At 34.8% G+C, this 17,911-nt stretch overlaps 1 long non-coding RNA gene across 31 annotated transcripts in view; it reads right to left on the reverse strand.

The window, feature by feature from the left end:
• LOC103909331 (uncharacterized) overlaps positions 1 to 16,379 on the reverse strand; it is an 81,061-nt gene extending 64,682 nt beyond the window's left edge. For 30 of the 31 annotated variants that reach the window (XR_012395949.1, XR_012395935.1, XR_012395937.1 and 27 more), the window contains exons 1-3: positions 15,837 to 16,361; positions 14,607 to 14,674; positions 338 to 536 (exon numbers count right to left, since the gene is read on the reverse strand). This is a non-coding gene — a long non-coding RNA (uncharacterized lncRNA). Of the gene's footprint in view, positions 1 to 337; positions 537 to 14,606; positions 14,675 to 15,836 lie in introns of all 31 variants that reach the window. The other variant, XR_012395946.1, reaches the window with a different exon arrangement.
• Between the last annotated feature and the right edge of the window lie 1,532 nt (positions 16,380 to 17,911).

A 17,911-nucleotide genomic window follows, 5' to 3' on the forward strand; every position in this document is an offset into this window, starting at 1 on the left:
ATACATTTGTGACATTTATTCTTTAATCACCTACTGATGTAAAATAAATCACGCAGTTGCTATTCCCTTTTACAAAAAGCAGCAAGATTGTAACTGCTCGAAATTCAAGAATATTGACCAATTCAATGTTGGATGAGGATGTTATTATTTCCCTTCATCATTCTCAGCCCAACCTATCGAAAATGCTTTCCGAAACTAGTGTTTACACCCACGGGCGTTGATTAGTGATATGACTCATGTGTATATATGTGTGTGTATATTCTAGTGCCTTGTTCTCGGTCCAGACTATTGCATGCTCTCCATGCTGCACTGCTCAGGTCAGGTCGAAGCGTCTCACCTTTCAGGCAGTTGGGCCCTGCTGACCTGAAGTGCTTCCAGATGTGCGTAGGCTGTGACCCGCTCGCCTCACCACCTCAGGCCTGGGGCCCGGGCCCCCTCCATCAGGGCTGACAGCATCCCCCTCGGATGGGTGTACGCGCAGCCGCCCGAGCAGATGACATACAAACACCTCACCCCCTCAGCACCACATCTGGAGCCTATTACAGAGGAGACAGTCAAAGTGAGCATGGGGGGGAAGAGTCTGAACAAGCATGTGTGTGGAATATATGTATAAGGTGGAGATGTTTGGAGTAAGTTTGAGTATGCGTGCGTCTACTTGCATCCCATGACCTTTTCTGTCTCTTGAATCATGAGTCTCTCTTCTTGTCGTTTTTCCTTCGCTCTATAACAAATCTACCGCCTTCCATGTAAACCCTCTGGCTATTGGCTGAGGCGATGAGAGTATGTGGCCACAGCCGGTTTATTAATGTGAGCGCTTGGATTGGGGTTTGCGCAAAAACGAAAAGTTACTTGTCTTTTGTGAAATACAGTCCAGCTGTTTACAGTGTGCAGTAGAAGTCAATGCCAAGACGGCATTGTGTGCTGACATTCTCTGATGCTGAACGGAGTTGAATGAAATGTGGTTGTGCCGTGCACAGTTCACAGACCACAATCCACCTGCTGAGTTCAGCTACAACAGAACGTGCAATCATTTTGTGACAAAAAAACACAGCACTTTGGCCTTTAAGATGGAGTGATTGGCATTTTAAGTATATAGTGAAATGGTCGTCTGTGATTTTACGTTGCCCCTAATGAAAATCAATGGCTTGACTACAATAAAAAGTTGTTGTATAGTTAAACCATAGTAACCACACATTATTATTATTAACTATTTTCAACAAATATATGACTGAACTTTAAATCTCAATATGCCATGAACTAATACAACTGCCTGAAAGATAAGAGAGCTCCAAGTTTATTTATTTATTTATACATTTATACATTTGTAAAATATACAAAAAGACAACATAAACATGTAACAATAATACACTAAAGAGCATTTTGAGCAAAAAAATAAATAAAAAAATTTAAATGTAACATTTTTAAAAATAAATAAAATGAAATACTAGTGCAATACTAGTACACACAGAAAAAAAGTCTACAATGTGCTGACCAGAACTAGTATCCAATACCAAGCTGGGAGCTGGGGGCTGTGGACTGAATCAGGAGCAGTGTCAAGCTGAAAAGTTTGGACATGTTTGTGATTGCAAAGGGGTTCCCAAAATTAAATGAAAATTTTGCTAAATCGGTAAAGAGAGTACCTAAGTTTCTCTAATTTCATAAAATAAAGAAAAAAAAAATAATTTTTTAGGGTTTTTTACTTTAATTATAGGATAGTGGAGATGTACAGACAGGAAAGTGTGGGAAGCAGAGGATAGGGGAATGATCGGCAAAGGACCTCGAGCCGGGAATCAAACTCAGGTTGCCGCGAGCATCTCGGTTATTGGCGCCTACAAATAAAAAAACATTTCTAATCCAACAAGTCTGAGGAAGGTGAGGGCTCTTCCAGTTCAGAAGAATTAATCGCCTAGCCAGAAGGGTTATAAAGGCTACAAAGTCTACAAAATGAGAGGGTAAAGTGTGGCCGAGTGGGAGAACCCCAAATTAACTGGACAAGGTGGAATATCAACAGTGATAACAGCAGACAACGAGAGGAAAATTTGCCTCCAAAAAGAAAGTAGGGAAGGACAGGACCAAAACATATGGATTGAAGTAGCTGAACCAGAATGACACCTATCACACTCAGGGTCAATAGACAGGTTGATGCAAGCTAGCCTGCTCTTGGACCAATGAGCTCTATGCACTATGAGCCTGTGACGTGCACAGATTAAGGAAGAATTAACCCTGTTCAAGACCGCTTTCCATGTCTCCTCGTTAATGTCAATTCCAATGTCTTGACACTAGATGGACCGTAAGTTAACAGAAGGAAATTGCAGATTAACAATTATATTAAATAATTTAGAAATTGAACCTTTAGCACAGGGATTTACGCCCAGTATGGTGTCCAGATCTGAAGCAGGAGGTGCATATAGAAAGTAGACATTTTTTTGTGCACAAAATTGAAAGGCCAACTGACCAAAAGAGGCAAAAACACCATCAATGTAAAGCTTACCAAAATAAGCCAATCCAAGGTCTCCCTCCAAGTTTTAAAATTGGACGTCATTGTCAAGGTTAAATCTGTGTTCAGGATTACAACAAAACAATTTTTATTCCTCTCAATGAATTCAAAACGATTTTAAAGCCATTTCTCCTTCGCTTATGAATGTAAGAATTCCCTCTTGTATTTTGGAAATATGTAAAATTAAAACTAAAAGTCAAACTATTAAAATATACAATGAATCGCATACCTAAAAAATAACACTGTACAATATTTCTCAGACGGAGAAGGAAATATTGAAACTACAAAATATCAGCATAAGCATTCAAAATTGATTACTTCCCTACAATATATACTCAAAAAAAAATTTTTTTACATTTTTTTATTTAAATGAGCTGAAACAACAAAATTCTTGAGATTTCATTGGGACAACCTAATTTCTTAATGTTCAATTCACATAAATTTGTAAACGTGTCAAGCTAACTTAATCAATTTGTGTTGGGACAACATGAATGAATTGTGTGGAACCCTGCATTTTTTTTTACTGTGTAGTAGGTGAAAAACAGCATTTACAAAAGTAGCAAGCCTATGCCCGATTTCCCAGTAGGCCTACTTATACAAAAAGCTATGAGGTCATGGGAGAGGATTTGTGAATGCAAAACAATGTAACTGACACTGACACAGGATATAGTACATCCAGAATAAGTTCATATTACACACATTCATATTTAATACATATTTAATGCTAAAACAAGTACCAAGGCTACTCAAGAGAAGTTGCATATTTATGCATAGACCGATTCTGACATTATCTATAACAAGTTGCTAAAGGAAAAATAATTTTACGTTTGTGAACAAAGTGCAGTGCTAATAGTGCATAGCATATAGTGCATCACTTGGCACGACATATGTGATTTTGCATTCTGAGAAAATGGTAATACTTTTTGTGTGAACAGTATATTAGACTGGAAGCTTAAAAAAATGAACTGGTGTGTTTTTAAAATCTGAGTGTCTCCTACAATACAAGCAGCATCAAGAGGTTTTATGTTCCTGCAAGTGAAAATAATAAAGCTAATATTTAGTTACATTTTTAGAATTAACTTCTCACTGCACTTACTATCCTTTGGTATAGTTCCTGATTCATCAGTGGTCGCAAAATACTATGACATATGTTTTATGCTAAGGAAGCCAACATGCAGCCCAAAATTAACTTAATTTAAAGAATAATTTTATTATATAAAACATTACTGCCACTGCATTGCTGTGTTTGTGCTTTCAAAAAAAAAGCAAGCAAACTTGTTGAAAGCAAAGACAGTGTCTCCCCTTGTGACAGCCATATAGCTTTCTATTTTGCTATGCTTTCGCTGTCTGTAATTACAGGTTGTCTCTACAAGATCAAAGCATGTTAATTATCAAGCAATAGACTTTTGGGGGTTGTTAACTGGCTGTTTGGACGTCTCAGACTCAGATGAATATGTATTTTCATTTCTATCCTTTAAACAAACTGCCCGCATGCACAACGCTGGTGGCTGATGTGACATCGGTCTTCGTCATCACCATATAATCAACTTCAGCTTCCACTGCACGAAAAAGTCACATGTAATCCCTCAACAGCTAAACTATTCAAAATATGCATTGTTAAAAGGCCTTTATTTATAAATGGGGCAATGGAGAAGTGGATTGGGGTTTGGGTTTACATGGCTCAGAGCAAAACACATGTGAGCCCTGGCCTAGCCTGGTGACAGCTTTCAACTCTGCCTGTTCTGGAGTGTGGAACTGAGAAGAAATACAGACCAAAACATCTTTCTCTCTTGCCAAATTACTTCAGAGCAAAAATCTGTCTTTCCTTCTGTGTGGTTTGGCAATGCGTTTAAAAAAAAGGGAGAAAAAAATACCCTTCTAATGGAATACACTTAAACATTGAGTTGACCTTGAAGGGGTCAATAAATAATAGGAGACCTACCATCAGCTACAAGAATGTGTGATGCAAAATTAAGTACTATACTAAAAAAAAGTATGTTTTTACTGTTTGTTCAATCTACTTATTTAAAATGAGCTGAAACAATACAATTATTTGGTTTTTGGGGAGGACAACTCAAATGTTTTATGTTCAATCCACAAATTAAGCATCTTTTACAGTGTATGATGTTAATATTCACAGAGTATCACAGATGTGTTTTTACCGACTTATAAATAATTTTATATATACAGTTATTGTTTTTTTTTATGTTTGTCTTGTTTTTATTGTTATTCTATGTCTTGCAATTTAGACTTTTTTAACATAACAATTTTTGCCCTATAAAATCCAGAGAGAAAAAAAGTCACGTTTTTCTTTTTTTCCATGTTGGGATATTATTAATATTCTGAATACACAGAGAAAAAAGATAAATTATGAGGTATAAACCCAGACTGGGGGAAAAGAAATATATACAGTATATATATACATTTCTGGAGATCACGAATTATGTAGCCAGAAATAAGTATGGCTGTATTCCGTCTTTAAAATGAGTGCTACGGGGCGGTATGAGGCTGTTCCTTTACGTGCTTACCAGCTGACTGCTTATTTTTATATGGACAGCTTTGCTGCTGTTACCAGTTTGTCTGGTAGCTCGCCGTGTTGGCAGACTTGAGAGGAGCTGACCACGAAGACGGGGTTCAAGTCTGTTATATATGTTCATTATATAGCATGCACAAAAACCTTACGAATATACTTTGCACAATACAAATAAAACAGATTTTAATATAAATTTGAGCAAATAAACTACCTTATTTTGTTCATGCTTTCATTAAGATTTTCATGTTAATATTTACTTTCACCATCTAATTTTGGGCAACTTCCTGAGATAAGTAAGTTTTGTCTCCGAACTTTAATAATAAATCTACATTGGTGCTTCCCACCTCCTTTATTTCGTCGCAATGACTTCTGGGACTTTTAGAGCGAGTTCGATGCTCAAGTCTGCATCGACGAATCCTCGATATCAAGAACGCAGTTTTGGAACTGAACCTTGGCGGTTGATGATGACGTTATACAGGAGAACACGACGACGCAAGATCGATGAAGACCACATATTGAGAAACAGCCAGTCAGTCATTTATTCAGTCAGTCAGTCGACAGTGGCCTCTTGTGGATTTACACAAGAACAGCAGGCACTCTGGTGCATTCGTGAAAACAAAAACTGCAAAAAACATACCTCCTGGCACATATTTGGTGCTCTCCAGAAATGTATATAGCGGTAAGTTTTCAGAATAAGCCTGGGTTGCAAAAAAGCCAGCATTGTGAGTTTTAAAAACTGAGTTGCAATAAAAAATAAAAATGTAAAACTGAATTGCATTCTGAATTCTGAGTGAAAAAAACTGTGAGATATAAGCTGTGTGTTCTTGTATTGAGTTCAAAGATGACAGATGACAAGCTCATTAGCCCCATCATGTAGAGTATTTACTTTGCCATGTTGCACCAGTAGCAAAATATTCATTGGATGGATCTGAATGAGCAGACTTTCATTGAAAGGAAGTGGTTAGAAATAACATTTGTTTATGCTTTGATTTGCCAACACTAGGTAAGCTTCACTGGAAACTTCAAGGTCCATTCCAAGATACCTAGTCTAAAACAAGCACACTTCCTTTTAACACTAATAAAGGGTGCTGTTCTCACTAAAATGTTAGCATATAACCAAAAAATGTTCAAAAAACATCCAACATGAAATTCCCACTTTACTTTGCTGACAGGATCTGAGGCCTTGTCACACGTTTGCTGATATATTCAAGAAGTGTGGAACAGGCTGTTTAGGCTGACCCCAGTGTTTAAACCATCACTAATTTGAGCTGGATGGCTTCCTGCTTTCATTACTCTTGCCAGTCGGGCCAAGATGACAGAAAGTCCCAACGGTGGCGCCGGCCTGTTGGAGAGGAAGCAGCGCTGTGACAACGGCGCCCAAGTCAAACACAAAGGTCAACATCCACCGCGCACCTCAATCCCTCTAGTGCCTGTTAAAACCGCAGGACAAAGCAAATAGCTTTTGTCACACCATTTCCTCAGGTTTTAAAGAAAGGTCATTCCTGAAGAGGATAATTTAGGATTTAAATTCAGACAGTTGATCCTTTCTTCATGAAATATGTTATGCAAGGAAGCCAATTGTTGACCAGCCCTGTGCAGTTTCAAACTTAAATATAGTCGCATAGGAGAAGAAATCAAAGTTATGAAGACAAAAGTGATGGAAATACAAGGGATGAGGTCAAGCCCGCATACGCATCAAAAGAAAAGGTCAAAAGCTTTTGTTTTAGGAATACCCCTTCACTTTAAGTAACAGTTCGTTTTGTATTACATATAGCAGAGTCTATTGTTTTAACTTTACAGGGAGGAAGTAATCTAGCCATTAATCTTTCTTAAAGCCCCAATCCATCATATCTTCTCCAAACAGACTACTCTTAGATCTGCTTACCATTGGTTTCTATCTTCCAAAACTGGGAGAAATTATTTTCTCTCTCCCTCAATCATTCCTCTCTTTGCTCTGCGTTTGCTTGGGGTTGGTTTTCTATTTCAGAAAGGATCTCTACTGCGTGTAAATAGGGGTGCAGTGGGGTATACTTGCTGAAATGAATATTATTGTCACATCTCGAGCCAGGTCAAATTCCCCACCAAATGTGCAATTTGGGGATGACGCCTGCCACGGAAAGTCTGTGTTTAATTTTCTCTACTGGCACACACACTGACATTTGCATGCACGCACACAGCACAGCACATACACACACACACACACACGCTTGCAAAGAGAGAATAAAAAAGAAAGAGACGCTAGGAGAAGCAAGTGCAGAACAGAGAAAACTTAATGCAAGCATTTATTCTGCTCAGTCTGTTTTAATTAGCTGGAATTGATGAAAGCAAATTGTTGGTTTTTATTCAACAAAGGCATTAATGTCAGGATTAGATGCTGTAAAAATAAATGTATTCATCTACTTCTGTGTTGTTTCATTTTGATGAAGGAAAGGAGAATTTGATTTTATTTCCCGTCAGTTTATTTATGTTCTGATAGCTCTACAGCATTCTTCAATTCAGAGAGCTTATAGGCCGTTCACAGCATTTTGGTATTTTGAACTTTTAGAGTTACATTTTTTAATGCACATGTTGTTATTTAAAAAGGTGGTCGACTATAATATCAAATTTTATACTTCAGTGTAATGTAGCTGTGTGAACATAAAAAACACCTCTGAATGTAATACACCCAAAGTTCAATGCAAACGAAGACATTGGCGTTTACAGAGTTAGCTTAGCAAAGCCTACAGCGAACAAAGATTGGGGACTACAAACAAATAAAATCAGGGTTAGAGATATCAAATAAGTGCAGCAAAGGGGTGTGGCTGGAGGCGCTGTAATGTAGCAGAGAAAGCTAAAATGTACTACAAACACTGCTATTTCCTCAGAGCGTGTTTTGTTTCTATATTTGGACTTTCAAAGGAAATGACACAGAAGTGCCCACAGTTTATTTTTAATTGTGTTCCAGAGAATTATAAAAATATATATAGCAAGGGGCGGTTTATTCAGCTGTGGCGACCCCAGATTAATAAAGGGACTAAGCCGAAAATTAATGAATGAATAAATATATAGCAAGCATTTGACAAAGAAGAGCTTCCAGAATCTCTTCCAGTTCAGCGCTGGGTTCGGCTAAAAACTCCTTCTACTGACGAGGCTATGGATTGTGAGCCACAACCTCTAAGTATTTTTAGGATGTAAACAATGGGAAATGCTGTTTGGCACCGTTAACGATTTAGCCACAAATTCATATGTATTAGTCAAACCCCTGTAACCACCCACAATCTTAAGCAGTGCTTTCAGTGTCTCTCTATGCAAATGCTTTCAATGTCTCTCTATGTGGTCACTTTCCGTACATTCTACATCTCAAATTAAAAAATCACAAGATTTGAGAACTTTTATATTACTTACATATGCTTATTCTGAATATATGTGAAAGACACTTGTTAGATTTTATTTTAGAGAGCAGGCGTGAGGTTTAGCTGTGTGTTCTTCATTTTCTGATTCAGGCAAACTGATACGACTGTTTGCACAGCAAAAAACGTGTGCTTGTAGGGGCATGACGTGGAGCCAATCCTCGAATCACAGCACATTAGGTTAGCTGACCTATCAGAGCCTCTTGAGGACAGGCCTTTCAGAGGAACTAGGAAATATGACAGCCCTTTTTATCTTAGCTGAGTAGCTGTAAATAATCAAAGTAAGGTATATAAAAAATAACATGTTTTGGTGCGCAGTGTCAAAACTGTTGATCGAATCCATGTTTGCACAGAAAAACAGTGAACAAGCCGTTTTCACACCTTGCTTGGCAGAACTTTTTGTATTTAAAAAAAGAGACACATGGTACTGGAAGGTCTTTTAAACCTTTAAGCTTCTTTTAGCTTGAGCAATGCATTTTCAGAATGCCGTGTCATGCAAAAGACACTGCAGAATCAATACACAAGAAACAGTCAGAAATGTTCATCTAGCTCCTGTTTGTGTACAAAACCAATTAGTGGTTAAAAATAGTGAAGTGGAGGAAAATGTATTGTATAGTACCTGACACATACACGTGATCTGGATTATTCAATCAGATTCTAAACATGTAGTCTTATAATCAGATTACAGTACATTGTTTTAAAATGCTCAAATTCAGATTACTGTTATTTTATGGAATACATGGTTGTATAAACACAACAATTCATCAACTTTTTTCTTAATTCTCCTTTTATTGTCCATTATAAAAAAAGAATAGATCATACTGTTTCATATAGTTTAGTTTTGAATCAGTCATTCACAGCTTTTTTATTAAATTTCTTTTGACCTAAAATATTTACTTGAAATGCTATTGTAATTTCAATGTTATAGATATGTTAGGCTAAAATTCCTCTTAAATAAATCATAATATAATTATAAATCAGAATGCATTTCCTAATACTGAAAAGGGATTACTTAATTGTTTTACTAACAATTTTCATCACATAATTTGTAATTAATTTACCCAGTAAATATATATTTTAGTGATTAACAATTTTATTGATTCTCAGGTAAATTTCAGAATGGAATACAGAATACAACTCTGTAAAGAATCAACATTTTACTCTATTAACAAACCCAACCCAAACTAATCCCTAACTACAACTTTAAGGTCCCGGCTTGGCTATCATTAAATACAGATAAAGCCTCCATTTTTATATAATGAAGAGAAAATGAAAACAAAATACAATAAAAAAAAACAAATAGGTAAGTTTAGTCAATAACATACCACATTTACACTGTCACAATCAGTATATTTCTCACACATTTTTATGGTTCTATTTCTAAACAGGTTAAGTACCATTTTTATAGGTTTAGCTTGTCCATTTGCGTATAAGACATTTTTTCAAATGCGGCCACTCTAGCAAGTTCTACTGCCCATTCATGAAGGGACGGGGCATCTTCTGATTTCCAGCTCCTAAGAATTATTTGTCTGCCAATCAATAAACTGGTTTGGAACCAGGATTTTATGTTTTCATAATTTATTTTGTTGTCTGCCCAACCACCTAGTACAAACAGTCTAGGACCATAGAGCATGAACTAAATCACCATTCTCGATTTTACATCTCGAACAATAAAGTGTATATTTTAACCCGAGTTTAAACAGTCTGAAATAAGTCCAGTAAAAAAACCCAGTTGACCCACAGGAAAATTAGCAAGTATTTAAACCTTTTCCTATTAGAGTTGCTTGCAAGCTTACGTGAATGTATTGGTTCATTTTGGATTACACATTAAGTGTTTGCACGTTCCATGCAAAATGGCCTAATTAGTATTGTCAAATAATGACCTTAAGAAAACAGGAATGTTAAATGCTCTATAATGGGCATAATGTTTTTGGACTCATTCCATGCTATTTTTGATCAAACCCAGAAGTCAATTCATTGTTACTCAGCTGAAATATTCATAGTGAGTGTTGCTACAACATGAAGCATTAATAAAGAATGACTGACTTAGAAATCATTTATATTCAATGGTGGTACTGTAAGAGCATACAAATATCCACTTTACAGCTCTGAGCTGAAATCAGGGATTAATGGGATTTTAAAAACCGAATTGTAGTGCAAATTTAAAGAAGTGCATTCCTAAAACGTTCACTTCCACTAATGAATATAGCATTCTTTAAGCCGGTAACTAGATACAGTTTCAAATGTGCATGCTAATCATTATAAGTCCAGCACATCTGGAATGTTTTAAAATTTAAAGAGACGATGTACGTGACATTTGAGAAATTAGGCTTTGTTTAACATTATTAATCAAAAGTCACCTCTTTACAAGGGCCTATGAGTAAATTGTAATATTTTTCATGCATGTATCCAGAGAGGCTTGTAAATCATTTGGCTCATAAAGAAATGCGCAAGTATTTAAAACTCACTTTGTTGATGTTTTTATACTGGCATTCATTGATAGCAGGCGGCCCCAAAAAACCCACAGGTGAGCATGACGTCTTGGTTCATATTCAACTCGTACACTAAGGGAAAACCTAGAAACCATCTGTCTGTATTTAATGAAAAGCATTCCACCGCCTTTTGAATTAATGAAATATTACACTGCAACATTCAAGAATATCTTTAGAGAAGATTTATGCGCCAATGGACCTATTTTGGCTCCCAGGGATGGAGCAATTCTCTGGTTTTCCGTAGTATGTTTCAGAAACAAAGGAAATCCAACTGTAACTTTCGTGTCTTGTGCGAGATGCTTTACAAATTTATCTTTGGTAAAAAATATCATCTGTTTTACATTGTTTTAGAACTGTTTTGGTAAATGAAATATTATATTTATCATTTAATAGAACCTATATTTTTGCTGACATAAAACACACGTTTTATTTAATTATTAATTCAATTGAATTATTACATTTCAATAATAAACACAATTACATTTTTGGCTTCAAGTTAAGTGGCTTCTTTAGTATGATTCTAGAAAAGGAAAATTAACTGTAACTCCCATGTCTTGAGCTGAAAGCTTGGTATATTTACATTTAAAAACACATAACCTCTATATAAAACGGAAATTAAATAAGTATTTATTATCTTATTAGAGCTTTATTTTACCAGAATAAAAATATGAGGTATGAAGAATTAGTTTTATTTATGAATTAGTACTATTGATTATATACTACTAGTACTAGTACTATTGATTATATATATATATATCAAATAATCTACAAAATATAATATGCTTTGTTTTACAAATGATTTTCACATGTGAAAATACATTTTTATGTAACAATATTAAAGGTTTATTGAATATTAATATTTTTTTATTATTTAAAAATACAAAAAAACATTTTTGCCTTCAATTTTATAGGTTTCCTTAGTATGTTTCTGATAAAAAGGAAATTCGACAAATTATATTAACTAAATTTCAAAAAACTATTTCAACTATCAACTAAATTTCATGTCAAGTGCGAGAAGCTTTGCAAAGAAAAAACATATGGTAAAACACAATATATAATCTGTTTTACAATGTTCTACAAATGCTTTAATAAATGAAATATAGCATTTAAATATTAAAGTTTTACTAACTACTATTAGTTATATTATATATATATTTAATTTTTTTTATAAGAACACATTAAAAAGTTTGGCTTCAAGTTCATTGGTTTCCGTTGTATGTTTCTGAAAAAGGAACTTCAATTTTAAGTATACCAACTATAAGCTGTATTCAACTATATTTCATGTATTGTGCTAAAAGTTTGGTGAATTTAAATTTGCTAACACAATAACATTTCTAAAAAATGAAATTAAATAAAAATTTGAAAACTAAATGAAAATGAGTATTTATTATATAATCAGAGCTATATTTTGCCAGCATAAAAATTTGAGGCATAATTAATTCGTTTTATTTATAAATTAGTATTGTTGATTATATATTATCAAGTACTATACAAAATGTAACCTGTTTTAAAATGTTTTGCAACTGCTTTAGATAAATAAAATGTTATATTTAGAATTTAATAAGAGATATATTTTTGGCATTTTTATATAAAGAATATTTATTTTTTTATATAATAACATTAAAGTTTTATTATAAGTAGAATTATTATTATTTTAAATTAAAAACACAATAACAATTTTGGCTACAAGTTCATTGGTTTTCCTATATGTTTCTAAAACATTCAACTACATTTTAACAAACTATTTCAACTATAAACTAAATTTCATGTATTGGGCTAGAAGCTTTGGAAAAGTTAATTTGGTAAAAAACAATATATAATCTGTTATACAATGTTTTACAAATGCTTTAATAAATGAAATATTATATTTAGCATTTAAAATATTTATATTATTATTAGTTTATATTTTTTATTTTATTTAAAAACACATTAAAATGTTTGGCTTCAAGTTCATTGGTTTTCCTAGTATGTTTTTTGAAGAACAAGGAAATTAAAGTATATTTTAACTATATCAACTATATTTCAACTAAGTATTTCAACAATCAACTATGTTCAATTATATTTCATGTCTTGTGCTAGAAGTTTGGTGAATTTAAATTTGATAACCAATACCATCTATACCAAAGCTGACAATTGGTCTTATGAATGAAAAAGACTATTTATTATAATCAGAGCTTTGTTTTGCCAGCATAAAAATATGAGGCATCATGAATTAATTGTATTATGGATTATATATTATCATATTTTAAGTCTAATTACATTTTTATTATATTTTTAAATAAATATTTAAATTAACACAAAAGAATCAGATTATCATTTTTCAGGACTGATCATCACTATATCTTTAAACTATAATTAAATCAGTGATTTAGCGTGCACATGCCAAACAAAGTCTCAGACTCCGATAGATAGGACTGTAATAAAACAAGCCCATCTCTGTGCTTTGTTGTCCAGATGAGGCTTTTCTTGTGCTGGGAACAGCAGTTTGAGCTCCAGCCCTGCTGCTCTGAGGGGAGCACAGTGGAATTTGGTGCATTTCCCCTTTTCGTGCGCTGGACTTGTTCGCTCGCTGCCAACTCTGGGCTCCATTTCGCCTCCACATGGATTCTTCCCTCAGGGGTCATGATGACAGCGAGCAGATCGATAATTAGAAAAACAAAAAATGGGAGTCTGTGGACACGGAGGGCAGTGTGTAATATTAACATAGACATTGAGGAATGGCTGACGAATCGCAGGCTGTTTTGACAGCTCCAAACAAACCCGTGGATGACTGAGGGACAGAGTGATGACTGGTGGAGACTGGGAGGGGCACTTAATAACACCTCACCCCACTTTATTCTTTGTACAAAAAAGGCTTTTACAAACACGCTATGGTCATCTGTTTTTACAGTTTTTATTTATTTTTTTAACCGTTCAATTTATTCATTTATTTTTATTTTATTTAACACATTTTTTTTTCTTTTTTTCTTTGTTTTTAAGTTTTCATAATGTTTTGATGTTTTCTTATTGAAATTTTAACATTTTAACAAATGTTAAACAGGTGTTTAACATGTATTAGGACTTAACATTCGTGTTGTTTTAGGGTTGAATTAATGTCCTTAAATTGGCAAGAAAATCCAAAAGGTATTTTTTGCTATGAAATTATGCTCTTTTTCCCTGCTGATTTGTTGTGCTCATCTTCTCAGATTTTTCTACAGTGACACTAAACTGTCCGTCTGAAATAATTAGGAGAGAATCTGATAAATTTAACTGATTTGTCCAGCTGTTTTTGTAAATCTGATTACGTGCTTTACCAAATCTTGGCCACAAGGTGGCCTTCAAAAATCAGACAGAACCGAAGCCAGCAGCATGACTTTAGATGGCTGTGGTTTGTAGAGGTACCATGTGTTTTTCGTGACCCCAAAACATTTGACAACAATTTGTTTATTATCATGCAGTTGTGGGTAAATTTTGAAGACTTGGCTTGCTCGTTTAAATTAACTAGTAAGTAACACATAATTATGCTTTTCAAGTAAAGTGTTGCTCCAGTGGTGAAAATTGTTTCCTTGTTTACCAAAGACAGAAACAGATAACCGTATTATGCTAAATTCGCTTCTTGAATCACATGTGAAACCATACTGTGTAATCATCTTCCAAAGTGGTCTTAACTCCTTTAAACTCATGTTTAATATAAAGATGTGAACTTTTTAGCTTACCTTGTTTACTTTGTTGATATCCTGTAGCTATATGAGCTGCTCTTCAGTTTCATCTTTTTCTTCTTTGCCTTTAATGAGAGGACACAGAAGAGTTTATTCACTATGCTTTAGTTATGTAACCAAAGTCCCTTTAAGGATGTAACTCAACAATTTTCCCTGTTAGTTCAAGCTTGCTCATAATGGATGTGACAGAGTAAAAAAATCTATTTTAGGCTTTTCTTCTTTTTCCTGAAATGACCAACTGTGTTAAATTTAGTTACATCTTTTATCAGCACAGCCAAAAGAAAAGATGCTTCTGCAGGCGGTAACCTTTTTAGATACATTTTGATAAAAATACCAAAGTAAACAGCAGATTTTTTGACTAATGAAAGCCTGAAGCTCTTTATTATTGTGTACACTAACTTTGTCTCTTTAATGTTCTTATAAATTACATTTGTTTTATTACTTATTTTAAAAATATGGCTGTAGTGATCATAATTTGTTAGAATGTAGAATAATGTAGGATAATTTATGGCAGCATTGACTAGTACACATTATTCAATTATCATTTGTTTTCCTTCAGCTTAGTCCCAATATTCATCAGGGTCACCACAGTGGAATGAACTACCAGCATGTTTTACACAGTGGATGCCCTTCCAGCTTCAACCCAGTACTGGGTAACATCCATACACACTCATTCACACACATACACTAAGGCCAATTTAGTATATTCAATTCACCTGTACCTCATGTCTTTGGACTGTGGGGGAAACCGGAGCATTCACACATATTCACACAAACAAAAGGAGAAGCTGTACCAGCTATCTTCTTGTTTTCAGGCGTCAGTGCTAACCACTGAGCCATCGTGTCACCTATTTAATATTTACAAATAAAATATCGATATGAAATTAGCAAGTTTAAAGTCATCTGTGAGTCACAGACTACGATCTGTAGGCCTAGACTTTCAAATTTTCAGAAATGTTCAGACTTTTTTTTTAAACTAACAAAACCTAATACAACGTTAATTAGCACACCTAATTAACGGTTATTTACAAAAAATAACCATAGTTCTTTTATAATTAAACAAGCTAGACCTTCTTAAACCACAGTGACCACAAATTAGATTTGCCTTTGATAACGTTACATGTCGTTTAACAATGGTAACGTTAATGTTATAGTAAAACTGCTGTGCATAAATAATTATCATACAAATATTTTGCAATTGCATAAACACACAAACCAATACATAACCTGTTAAAGCATCCAATTGTCTGTAAATTTAGATCTTGGTCTTGTTTGGGAACCAGGAACTTTGCAGTAACGCAATGTTAGCATCTTCGTTGATTTTTGCTAAGTGACGACACTTTGGCCGTTAAAAATGGCGGATTCGTCAAAAATTAGGCTAGTCGTTATCTTCAGTTATCGTATTAAATAGTTTTATTATTATATTTATTTTAATAGGCTCACGCTCTTGTAGTTTTAGCTATGCTAATTATTTAATGGGGGACAGTTACATTTGCCAAACTTGGCTGCAATTTCAGAACATTCGTCGGTAGCTACATTATTTTCAGGGCGTAATAATAAACAGTTATCCACCAAAAACATTGCCTAGATTCTGTGCTGAATGGCTGTTTTGAGCATAGAGAATCAGCAGCACGAGGCTCTCTCTCAGCATCTCCTGACGCGTGCCGTATCCGGAGCGTTGTCTGCCAGCAGTGTATTATTGGACCGCGGGGGTTTGCTTGCACTGACTCTACCATTGTGACAATGAACTGCGCATCCTCATTCGCATCTGAAGCAATGAGACTCGATTTCTGACATCTGCAGCACAATGACAGGTTAATTTACCGTAATTTGACGGCGTGATATCAAGTGCTATTGTGGATATGAAAGGAAGCGGATAAGAGATGGACTAATATGGACAGGACACCGTGTGACGACAAGCGACATCAGAGATGCTGAAAGGTACAGTATGTCTACAAGTCCGCAATTAGTAGCTAATATTAAGTTTAAAATGATGTGGTTGATGGTTTATCTGTTTTTTTAAAGAATAATGGTGTTGTTTGTGATGGTTGTAAGATGTGTAAGCACGCCAAAGCAGCATTTTCGGTGTGTGTTTAGACACTGTCTTGTTTTATAAGCTGAACAGGCATCAAAATTATAACCACGCTAGACTTTGTGTTGACAGAAAATGCAAGTATCTGTTAATCACAGTATTGATAGATATTATAGGTCTGTTGAAAGGTAAGTCTGTGTTTGTTCCTGTGAGGTTCATTGTTCTTTGAACATTTTACAATCCACTTAGTATGAATGAAGAATAATTAGGATAAGGCTTCCAATCCCACTTATCAAGTGCTTGTCTAGATTAGTGTTGAAACTGTCTCAGTGATAAGAAACACAAGTGGAAGTGTATTTGCAGAAATGTAAACAGATGTTTGCGAAACTAATATTGGCGTCACATTGCTTTTTGTAGCATTATACATACAAAAAAAATAAAAGAAAGAAAGAAAGAAAGAAAGAAAGAAAGAAAGAAAAAAGCTTTAGTGTGAAAAATTACCTTTACATTATTGATAGTTCATCCATAGTTCTCACCTCTGATGTTTGACCTTTTTGATTAGGGTTGCCAGGTGTTTGGAACAAAAAAGGCAACTGCTAATCAAAATTAGACCAATCATGCTCTGGCAGGTTCCAGAATCAGAATTGCATTCCTGAGGGTATATTTAACCATTTAAACATGTTTTTTCTCATAATGTTAGTAATCCTGTTTTATGGTCAAGTTATATTATTGATCTGGGTTGTGTTCACAATTGACTGACTTTGTTATAATAAAATGGATTTGTTGACATGGTTTATTTGAATGTGTGAATGCTGCCATCCCATCCTTGACACCACCAAAAATGTATACTACTAAAAAGATTGGTATCCTGGTTTCCTTTTGCACAAACCTTATACAGTTAGGATAAAATATGTGCTCCAACATGCACCAAAGATGTCTTAAAAAAAAAATCAGAACATGATATAACCAGGGTGCGAATTACAGGGCTGGTGGGTGGGGTTTTTTTCTGGGTCTCAGATTATAAGATATAGATCAGAGATCAGCATTCTCAGATCTCCGATCTATATCTTATATATCAATAATTAACAATGGATAATATAAATATACATTTGACCCCCCCCCCCCCCCCCCCCCCCCCCCCCCATAATGGTTCATACCATTGTGAATGCATAATCATGCCAATCAATGCTAGGGCTAATAACATTCAACAGTCTGAAACTGATAGTTCTAGAGCACAGAAAGACATCTTAAGTATTCGCAAAACATGTCT

Source organism: Danio rerio, chromosome 20 (assembly GCF_049306965.1).
Source record: "Danio rerio strain Tuebingen ecotype United States chromosome 20, GRCz12tu, whole genome shotgun sequence".
Taxonomy (NCBI): Eukaryota; Metazoa; Chordata; class Actinopteri; order Cypriniformes; family Danionidae; genus Danio; species Danio rerio.